This window comes from Gossypium raimondii, chromosome 6 (assembly GCF_025698545.1).
Source record: "Gossypium raimondii isolate GPD5lz chromosome 6, ASM2569854v1, whole genome shotgun sequence".
NCBI lineage: Eukaryota > Viridiplantae > Streptophyta > Magnoliopsida > Malvales > Malvaceae > Gossypium > Gossypium raimondii.
In genome coordinates, this window is record NC_068570.1 from 55649057 (window position 1) to 55661057 (window position 12001).

A 12001-nucleotide genomic window follows, 5' to 3' on the forward strand; every position below is an offset into this window, starting at 1 on the left:
ATAGACGTTGATTCTGGTTCAATTCTTTACTAGAAAACTTTTCTAGAAAGCAAATCTCTTTACACAAAGCAGATATATATATATACAGCTTCGCCTTCGTACTCTAAGCAAAGATATCGACCATTCAGATATTAAGATGCATTTTGCGAATCTTAGCTCTATTTTGTTTGATCTAGGTCGTATCTCCTTGCTCACTCATGCCCATGAGCTTCTTTAAGAGGTTAGGACGTTTGATGACTCTTGAATAATCTTTGACAATTTGAAACCTTGGGCAACGCAGCAAAGTCGTATACTTTTCTTGTTAGGCTATCACCTTTCGCGTCACTTTTTCTTAGATTATACTCGGACAACCGTATTATCTTTCGCCTTATCAAGAAATCCGTTTTTCGTGGCAAGCTCTCTATTTAACAACCAAACATGAATCAACATCTCTTTTCTATAATGAAATGCCATGCAGTCAAAATGCCATGCAGCCAAAACAAAACATAACAAGTTAGGTATAAAAATAGAATCCAATATAATTGGAAATAATAAAACACCTATTCGGGTATCTACTAGGGTTCAATGTAGCTCTACCTAGGGTGAGTTCCTAAGGTTCACTATATGAGGTTTGGCTTCTAGAGCAAAGGTACCCGAACCAGCAGATTCCTCGATCCTCACCCATTATAGGCTCATATGGACCGAGTTCAGTTCAGGGGAATACATTTCCCTATGGCTGTACGGAGATGAAAATCTCATGAAGACATAGGTACGGATGTATCCCGGAAGCGGTCCACTACCCTACACGGAGGTGAAAACCTCACGAAGGACTAGTTTCTCGCTCCCACTTAAAGGGGTAAAACGGACTATGTAGTGCAAAATGCAAATACAAAGTAACTGACTTGGTCCAATCATGCAAACATATCATGATAAAAATCAATGAATACAAAAGGAAAACATGATATTTTTTAAAAACTTTTGATTTTCGACAAAAAAGACAAAACATAATCCATTCATGGCTCGACTCTCTAAAAGTCTCCAGTGGAGTCGCCAAGCTATCAAAACCGTTTTTTGTAAAACAAAAATTTAGTTGTCGACTTTAAAAATAAACTGGAGTCGCCACCGATCCTTTATTAAGGTGTGATCGGCTCACCTAAAAACAATTTTGGTCTACGAAATTTGAGAAAATAGGTTCGGGAATCAGTAACGCACGAAGAAGGGGTTAGCACCCTCGTAACACCCAAAAATCGGTACCGAATTGATTATTTAATGTCTTGGTGTTGAAAATTTGAAAAGATTTTAAAAGAAAACATTTTATCTCATGAATGCATCAAAATAATAAAACATTCTTATTTCAAAGAAATAAAACACCACACCCAGTGAGTTAGGGCACAATATTTTTAAATCTTCAAAATACCAAATATTGCCTTTTGCTTTAGAAATTCTTATTTCGAGATAATAAAATGTCATGACCAGTAAGTTAGGACTCGACATTTTTGAATTCCCAAAAATAAGCTTTTATTTGAAATTTGTGAATTTATTGCAAAATGAATACTTGGCTTTCTAAATTCATCGAAAAATAATCGCAATCCAGTAAGTTAGGACACGATATTTCTCGAGAATCATGAATACCAAATATTTTGAAAATTTATAAAATATGATGATTTTAATACTTTGACAAAACCAAAATATATTTCCCAAAAGGTATGTTAAAAGTTAATGTATAATATGAAACAAAAACTTTAATTTAAAACATATATGCATATGTGTTTACAAAATACATAAATACAAGCACAATATACAAGTAAATTTGACAACATGTGCGTGCATACATTTAGCACACATATACAAGTATACATATAAAAAGAAAAAAAATGAAATATGTAAAACAAAAAAAACTTATAATAATTTCTAAGAAAATATGTATATATGCATATGTATGTGAAAATAAAAAGTATGTATATGTGTATATATTTACAAAATAAAAGAAATGTATAATATATATATATATATATATATATATATATATATATATATAATATAAGTATATAAAGGTTAAAAAAAAAAAAAAATATAAAACGTATGTAAAATGCATGCATTCATAAAAGTTATATATATTATATAAAGAAATATGTATATATATACTATATAAAAATGCGTGTATAAATATAGAAATAGTAATAAATGATAATAAATAATATAGTAATAATTTTAAAATAAAAATAAAAAACGAATTGCAAAAAACAAAATAACCAAAAATGAAATTAAAATAGAACAAGGACCAATTTGCAACATACGCATTATATGAGGGGCCCAAATGGAAATAATCGCCTCCCTAAAAACGTCACATAATGGGGACCGATTTGAAACAAGGTAAAAACATTTGGGCCAAATTAAAAAGAAATAACGGCTTAATAAAACATGGCGCAAAGGGGGAGGACTTATTGCGCAATTCTCCCATTTAAGGTTGATATGCGCGGACCCCCAAACTAAACGGCCCCATCTTTGTTCTGTTTTAAGTTTTAGAAAAAAAACAAATTTAGGGTAATATTTTGCCTTTCCCTTTGAAGCAGAAACTGTTTCTTTTAGGGTTTCCTTAACCCTTTGGCCGCCGTTCAGCCCGCGCCCCGATTCTGACGGAGGGGACACCAGCTCAACCACTCCGGCGAAAGGTAAGTCTCCCTTTTTCTTTCTTTTTTGTATTTTAAAGAAAAGAAATAAAAGATAATAATTAAATAAAACAAAATAAAATGTAAGAACAAAACCCTCAAAAATCCAACTGAAAGGTAATCACCTCTCTTTATATATTCTTTTTTCCATCCCTCCCCCATTAACAAAATAACAGTGGCTTTATATAGCCCGAAAACTGTTTGTTGCTTTTTTATTTTACACTATATTTTTGCAGATGGACTCTCTAAGTACGTGTTTGCATGCGAGAGTGGAGCAAATGGCGCGCGTGGAGAGGTCGGCCCCGAGACGTGCGTCACTTGGGGAGGCTGCGGTGCTCACTTGCTGCTACTAGGGTTTGTTTTTAGTGCTGGGTTAGATTTAGGGTAACTTGGTTTGGGCTATGTCAATGGGTTATTGGGCCGTGTAAAATGTAGGCCTGTTTATTGTATTTTTCTGTTTTGGTTTAGGGCTAATTGGGCCTGCTACACATGAGACAGAAATATCAGATTGATTCAAATCCTTTATGTGAATGATAAGTATTAGATTTACATCTGTTTGGACGACACATAATAATTGAATAAAAGTGTAATTATTATGGTAATTTTTACAAGATAGTAATTACAAAGAATTGTAATTCCCTAGACGTGTTTGGCTGGCAAAATGTAATTACATCGTAATTCCTCTGTTATGCTTGTTAATATAAATTGTAATGATACAATTATATCATTTATATTTTAAGGATATTAATCAATATAAAATTTTATTAGTATAATAAAATTAATTACTAAACAAGTAACAAAAATAAAATCAAATCATCATATGTATTATGTTAGTCTAAAAAGTAGTAGATAATACGATTACTAATAAAATAGCAAGAAAAATAAACATCATATGTAATTTTATCTAATTGTTCTAGTGCATATTTGTTGGGTTATTCTCTCTTTAATATTTAATGCATGTTCCTTGTCATCATTTCAATTTGAACATGCATCATTAAGATTATCGAGATCTCTTTCTTCCATATACTCTACGAAGAATAGGTCATCTCAATTTCACCTAGGATTGAAATTATGAATATGCAACATGCTAGTATAGTCTAACCTTTTCTAAATGTGCCTTATTTTTAACCTGTACTAATTTTAACGTGCCTATATTTTTATCCAAACCCTCTCACTTTACGGGTGAGTCTTCGGGCCGAGTTGGGTAGCCCAACCTATAGATAAGTCTATAGGTGACTAAAACAAAAATGAACGATAATATTAGTGACAAAATTGAAAGTTTTTATAATTTAATAATTAAAACAAAAATACGTTAATAATTGAGTAAGTGATTACATAATTATCATTCCTATGCATAAAATCTATAGAAGAGAGGCATGCTTTTTTTGTAGTCTTCCCCTTTAACTAGACAAAGCAAAGTGATCTGTCCTTGAAATTAAGCAAAGCACAATACTTTTAACTTTTTTTTTTACTTTAGCATCTCAAGCTTTCAAGTTACTCTTGCGTATACCTTTCTTGCTAGAATTTATGGTAATATGCCTTGTTTTTAATTAATTATTCTTAATTTAATTATCTTTCTTCTCCATAAATTTCTTACTTTTTTTAATAATTATTATGTTTTCCAATAAAAATATTATATATGTGATGCATTAAAAAATTAATTATGATATAAAAATTAAGATTAAAGGGTGTTTGAAGCACCTAAACTTTTTACAAAAATTATTTAAGCTCTTTTTTTTTTGCACTCTATTGAGCCTTTGAATATTAAAATTTTAATTAATTAAGTTTTTTAACTGTTAAAGTTTACGGTCAACTGTTAAAGAGTAAAGACGGCGATTTTGAGGCTTGTTTTTATCACATAGCACACTATGATTGTGCTATATGGTGAAATTTGACATTTTATATTAAAAATCATAAAATTATAAAAATATATATATACAAATTGTAAACATATATAAAAGTGAAAAATTACAAAAAAATTATATAAATGACAAAAAATGTTAAATTTATTAAAATTTGAAAAATTTAAAAAGTATTAAAATTTAAAATTAAAACTATAAAAATTATGAAAATTGTTTAAAATATAGAAAATTATTTGAAATATTATAAAATATAGAAAGTGAAAAAATTATAAAAAAAAAGTTTAAAAATAAGATGAACTACAAAAAGGGTATACCAAAATAGTCACTTTTGTTTACCTCAGGTTATGTATTAGTCACTTACGTTAACGTGTTGTAACATTTTAGACATTGAGCCGTTAATTGTCATTAACGGTGTAATGGTAAGCTGACGTGGCATGCTAAATTGTCATTTCAAACAAAAAAATTTTGGCTAAATTTTACAATTGGTCCCTATATTTTTTTTGTTTTGAGCAATTTAATTTTTTCATTTTGGTCCCATAAAAAAGTTTTAACATATGGAAAACATAGAAAAACTACATGTTAAAAGAAATGAAGAAGAAAATAACAATAATAACAAAATCATGAAATAGGATATTTTAATTGTTAAACCATTTAATTGTTAAAGTTAACGGACAACTGTTAAAAGAGTAACAATAGCTATTTTTAGAGGTTGTTTTCATGATGTGGCACATCAGGATTGTGCCATGCAGTGAAATAGGATATTTTATATAAAAATCATATAAATATCTTCAAATTAAAAATATTATAAATGGAATAAAACATAAAAATTATTAAAATTGAAACTTTTTAAATAAAGATTAAGAAAACATAAATATATACAAATTACAAAAATAAAAATTGGAAAATTATGGAAAATATTAAAATATAGAAAATTATTAAAATTGTTAATAAAATTTTAAAACTATTATAAAAAGCATAAATTTGTTAATAAAATAATTAAGTTATTAGTATAAATAATGAGATTTTTTTACTATTTTTCAAGTTCGATTTATTGTTCATGTTCTGGGTCTGTGACTACCTCTCTTAATAATATCACCTTCAAGATTCAAATCTACGTTCTTCGCTTAAAAGTGTAATGTGTCTTATCATAGTACCCAACACTTATTGGTATGATATACTTAAACTACTAATTGTAATTCTATACTAAAAATATATATATTTATTTTGGATTTGAATGATTCGATTTACATTTTTTAAAAATTGTTTTAAATTTTTTAACTTACTAGATTTATATATTAATCATATTTGGATATGTAACGCCCTGAATAATTTATTTTTTTTCTGTAAATACTTGACATAATTGTGTATTTGTTTTAGTGGTTAAGTGTTTTGGGTGTGTGTATGGGGTCTTAGGTCCAAGTCCCACTTTAGGTAAATTTTGTTATTTATTTAATCCTAGCCTTATCCTTATTGAGTGGGTTTATATAAAATTGTTTGATAATTCATATTAGAATAAGCTTATTGGTCCGAGTGGTAAGGAGTTGGTGTAATCACTGAATTTTGTCCGAGAATAATTTTGTGTTTTTTTTTTAAAATTAATTAAAAAATTAATTTTTTTGCATTTTGACCCCTAAACTTTTCTAAAAATACATATTGACCCCTAAACTTTCTCAAAACTACATTTCAACCCCTAATCTTTTCTAAATTATATTTTGACCCCTAAACTTTCTCAAAATTACATTCTGACCCTTAAACTTTCTCAAAATTACACTTTGGCCCCAAAACTTTTTTTGCACTTACATTTTGATCCTTCTGGCAGCAACCAGCGTAACTTGCGCCTGTAATAGTCGTCGGCCGACCTAGGCCCTTCCTAGTCCCTGCAACCTGCAAAAAAGGAAAAGAAAAATCAAAATAAAAGGGGTTTTAAACCCCCCAAAAAAGAAAAGCCAAGCAAGGAAGAAAATAAAAAAAGCAAAAATTTTTGAGAGAAAAATCAAAGAAACAACAGCACACCGCAGGCCATCGCACCAGCGCCACCGTGCCCGCCGCCGCAGCACTCCAATCGTCGGCACCTACCAAAGCAAACAACAACCAAGAAGCAAAAAAAAAATAGAGCAAGAAGCAAGCAACAAACAAAAATAAAAGAGAAAGACAAAGGAAGAAAAAGAAAAAGAAGAAAAGGAAAAGGGGAGGAGAAGAGGAGATCTCCACCGCGTGCTGCCGTCGACCGTCGCACCAGGCCGGGGGGAGCGCCGTCGAGGCTGAACGAGGGAGAAGAAAAAAGAAAGGAGAAAAAAAGAAGAAGAAAGAAGAAGGAAAAAGAAAGGGGAAAGAAAAGAAAAAGAAAAAAAAAAAATAATTAAATCAGTCGGGTCAAACCGACCCGACCCGCAACAGCTTGGCAGGCCATAGCAGCCCAGCAACCCAATAGAAAGAAAAAGCAGCAAAAAAATAGAAAAGAAAAAACAGGCCAGCCAGGCCCAATCCCAAGTAGCAGCCCAACGCAGCAGACTAGGCCCAAACCAGCAGGCCATCAGCAGCAGGCCTGCAACAGCCCAACAGGCCCCAAGCCCAACAGGTCGGCCCAGCAAAGAAGAAAAAAGAGAAGAAAAAATAAAAAAGAAGAAAAAAAAGGAAAAGAAAAGGGTTCAATTTGCGTAACCCGTTCGACCAAGCTCGTGTTTTGAATCTTTTCGGTAATTTCGTTTATTTCACTTTTAATTTAATACTCGTATTTTTATGCTATTCCGTTTTAATATTATTGGTACTTTTATGCATTTTTATATTTTTGTATTTATATTTTTAATTTAATTTAATTTAATTTTAATTTATTTTAAATAATTTTAATAAATAAGGCAACGAATCGATTTAACATTAAATCGTTGATTTCATCGCTATTAGAGGTGCTCATGGGTCGGGGGCCTGCCTGACGGACCGCCCGCCGAAATATGGGAGAGTTTGGATAAAAATATAGGCCCGAAATATGGGCTTGGGCAAAAAAAACGAGGCCCGTTTAGAAAACGGGCCGGGCCTCGGGCCCCACTTTTTCGGCCCGAGCCCGGCCCGATATAATAAATATATTTTTTTAATTTTAAAATATTTTTTACATACTTTTTAAATTTTTTTTAATTTTAAAATATTTTTAAAATACTTTTTTAATTTTTTTAATTTTAAAATATTTTAAAAATACTTTTTTTAAATTTTTTAATTTTAAAATAATTTTAAAATATTTTTTAATTTTTTAAAATTTTTAAAATAAAAATGGGCCAGGCCGGGCTGGGCCCGGGCTTATGATTTTTTTCCCGGGCCGGGCTTGGGCAAAATCTTAGGCCCATATTTCAGGCCGGGCCGGGCCGGGCCCGGGCCGAAATTTTAATGGGCCCGGCCTAGCCCGGCCCATGAGCACCTCTAATCGCTATGTTGGGTGAATATCACCGGTTTGTGTTAAACACAATACGCCCTTTTAAAAATTGAAAGTATTTAAAAAGTTCTCGTGTTCTAATAGAATCACGATTAAATATTAAGTTGAGTCAACTTGACACTAATTCGATGATTTCATCGCTATGTTGAGTGAACATCACCGATTCGTGTTAAATACGATACATCTTTTTTTAAAATAAAAAAAATAAACAAATTTCCCGTGTTTCAAAAATTTCCATGTTTTCAAAAATTTCCGTGTTTCAAAAATCCTCGTGTTTTCAAAAATTTCGGTGTTTCAAAAATTTTTGTGTTTAAAAAAAAATTTCCGTGTTTCAAAAATTTGCGTGTTTTCAAAAATTTTTGCGTTTTCAAAAAAAATTCTATTGTTTCAAAAATGTTCGCGTTTTCAAAAATTGTCGTGTTTTAAAAATTTTCGTGTTTTCAAAAATGTTCACGTTTTCAAAAAATTCTCGTGTTTCACAAATTTTTGTGTTTTCAAAAAAATTCTCGTGTTTTCAAAAAATTCTCTTGTTTCAAAAATTTTCGCGTTTTCAAAAATTTTCGTGTTTTAAAAATTTTCGTGTTTTTTTTAAAAATATGTGTTTCTAAAATTCTTGTTTTTCAAAAAAATTCCGTGTTTTCAAAAAAAATATTGTGTTTCAAAATTCTTGCGTTTTCAAAACAAGAAATTCCCGTGTTTCAATCGGATCACGATTAAATATTGAATTGAACTTGTATTTTTGAAAATTAAGACAACATGCGCTTAGCGAGATACCAATTTTGGGCGTCGCGAGGGTGCTAATACCTTCCTTGCGCGTAACCGACTCCCGAACTCGAATTTTCTCTGGATTTTTACGTAGACCTAAAATTACCTCTTTTTTAGAAAATTTTAAAAATAAACTTTTCTTCTTAAAAGAGAATATTGTAGGTGTCCGATCACACCTAAAGAAAAGATCGGTGGCGACTCCCTTTTTAAATAAATTGAAACTCTGCTTTCAAATTTTCAATAATCACTTCAATTAGTGCTCGTGCCCAAAATTTTTAGGTCGCTACAGCTGGCGACTCCACTGGGGACTTTTTTTTGAGAGTCGAGTCTGATGTTAAATGCGTGTTGTCAAAATTTTCAAATTTTCTTGTTCAAATTAATTTTTAATCGTGATCCTTGAATTTTGTTTAGAAAAGTCATGCATTTGCATTCGGTTTTTAAATTAATATTTTTCTAACGTATTTGATTGTTTTTGATTTTTTTTCAGCTCTAAGTGTTACATTTTTTTTAGTTTGTTGTTTTTGTAAAAATAAAAAATAAAAAGGTTTGTGAGTTTCTCCCCACACACCGTGCACTTGCATTTTTACATAACATGAGCTCTCTACCCGGGTTCCGTCCGATTAAGTGGAAGTAAACGCTACGCCTTCGTGAGTTAACTTGTCCCTCCGCACAGGCTAGTGAAATACTTCTGAGTTACATATGACTTATGCTTTCGTGAATTAACTTGTCCCTCCGCATATGCATAAGTAAATGTAACCCCTCGAATTGAGCTCGCGAGCCCATGACGGGCGATAACCGAGGCTCCGTACTAGTCTGAGTAGGTGACAGTATGGACAATTCAAGTACCTTTTTTGAACCAAAACCACATATAGTGAACCATACGAGCCACCCGATTAGAGCCATGCCGAACCTCTGTCCGTTGGATAGTTACCAAATAAGTACATGGGAGAAACGTCTCTTACATTGTATTTCTTTTTCATTCACATCTTTTGTATGGGAATCGGGTCTGTTTAATAAAATTGGATCGGGTAGATTATCACGTGGGGTAAGTTTATTTTGTAAAGCATGATGGGGTAAAAACAAAAAAACAAAAAAAAACAACGTAGGTTAGTTTCTCCAAAAATGCATGATTAATTGGCTTAATTTATTAGATTTATCATTTTTTTTCTTTTTTCTCTCTGTTTATATTTTTCGTAATTCTAACTAAGTTTATTTGTCTTCATTTCCTTTTTCATCATGCATCATAGGCATCCCATTAGGAAGGTGTTGATTAGAGATTGGTTGCCAAAAACGGGTTTCTGATGGAGGAGTCAATTACACAAGTAATCGAGAAAATACTGTAGTTCGAGACTGGTCTTTGAGGACCCAGAAAGCAAAATGGACAATTTAAAGGAAAGATATATCTCTGATCTTTCCGGGAAGGTGAATTCGAATGCTCATCAGAATAACCCCGAAGATTTGATTAGGATCTGGAAACAATGAGACTCAGGCACTAGGGGCATCTTCATTGGCAAAATATTTTGTAATGGACTCTTTTGATAAATGAAACGCCAAAATATGGGGCTATCTTGAAATCAACACCAAATTCTTGTATATTTATTCATGACTAACATTCACTTGTCATTCATTCATTCATTCATGCATTGCATGTACATATCACCCTAACCATTAATTAAGGCTAGAACCGTATAATCCACAGTTGTGGCACTACAATTCTGGAATCACGTCATTCTTATAGAATACATCTAAGAGCTAGAGCTATGGATGCTGAGCTCAACGAGAGTGATACAATTAAGGATGTTTCAATGATACACCCATGTCCTCCAGAATATGTTTTGAACAATTGGACTGTTGTGGACCTTCTTGTAGTTTCTAAGTTCTCTCCCGAGTAATGCCCAATGTTACTTCTCCATTATTTTGTGTGTTCCTAAGTGATGGGATTCCTTTTGTAAGAGTTTATGTTTGCTCTTTATCATTTCAATGAACATTAATGAAGATGCATTTTGTCATGGTCTTCTCATTTCCATTAGTGTCGTAATTATTCCCGCTTCTTATAATTTTTTCCTACACATATATCATATCATTCCATAACATTGTGTGTGGATTCCAATACTTTGATGCTCCTCTATAGTTTTCTTTCCCACCCACCTTTCAGGTGCTCAGATATCCATGGCATGAACAATCCCGTTACAAGTCCTAAAATCGATTTCGAGGAGGCTGTTTGTTTAGGAAAATTCGAAGCTGAGGAAGATGCTGAAAATTGTGACCCGCCTCCTGACTTACTGAGAATAGTTGAACAAGAAAAGAAACAGATTTTACCCTATCAAGAATCTGTTGAGACAGTGAACTTTGGGAGTGAAGAAAAGAAACAAGAAGTGAAGATCGGGGCTTCCATTTCAGAGAACACCAAACAGAATTTGATCGCCTTGATCCGTGAGTATAAAGATGTATTTGCCTGGTCGTATCAGGACATGCCAGGGTTGAATGAGGAACTGGTGGTTCATAAGCTCCCACTGAAACCAGAATGCAAACCTGTTCAATAGAAGCTAAGAAGGATGAAACCCGAAATGCTGTTGAAGATAAAAGAAGAAGTCAAGAAACAATTTGAGGCTGGCTTCCTACAAGTCTCCAAGTATCCAGAATGAGTAGCTAACATAGTCCCGGTGCCGAAGAAAGATGGCAATGTGCGAATGTGCGTGGATTATCGTGACCTGTATCAAGCAAGCCCCAAGGATAATTTTTCTTTACCACACATCGATACTTTGGTGGATAATACGGTAAAACATTCTTTGTTTTCTTTCATGGATGGTTTCTCAGGTTATAATCAGATAAAGATGGCTCCCGAGGACATAAAGAAAACTACATTCATAACAATATGGGGGACCTTTTGCTACAAGGTAATGCCGTTCGGATTAAAGAATGCTGGGGCAACATATCAGAGAGCCATGGTGACGTTGTTCCATGATATGATGCACAAAGAAATAGAAGTTTATGTCGATGATATGATTGCCAAATCTCGGGAAGAAAGAGAGCATGTTGGGAGTTTCAGGAAGCTGTTTGAAAGATTAAGAAAGTTCCAGTTGAAGCTTAACCCGGCCAAATGTACGTTTGGGGCTACCTCAGGAAAACTGTTAGGTTTCATTGTCAGTGAGAGAGGTATCAAAGTTGATCCAGATAAGATAAAAGCTATACAAGAACTGCCTTCCCCGCGCACACAAAAGGAAGTCAGAGGATTTTTTGGAAGGTTGAATTACATCGCCCGATTCATTGCTCAACCTACCAATCAGTGTGATCCAATTTTTTGA

General features: G+C 32.6%; 1 long non-coding RNA gene across 1 annotated transcript; it reads right to left on the reverse strand.

Moving 5' to 3' along the window:
* Positions 1-2695: 2695 nt before the first annotated feature.
* On the reverse strand, positions 2696-6833 carry LOC128041661 (uncharacterized). The gene is made up of 3 exons (XR_008196607.1): positions 6524-6833; positions 6311-6394; positions 2696-3131 (listed from the first exon to the last, which is right to left on the reverse strand). It is a non-coding gene; the product is annotated as an uncharacterized LOC128041661 (long non-coding RNA).
* Positions 6834-12001: the final 5168 nt, after the last annotated feature.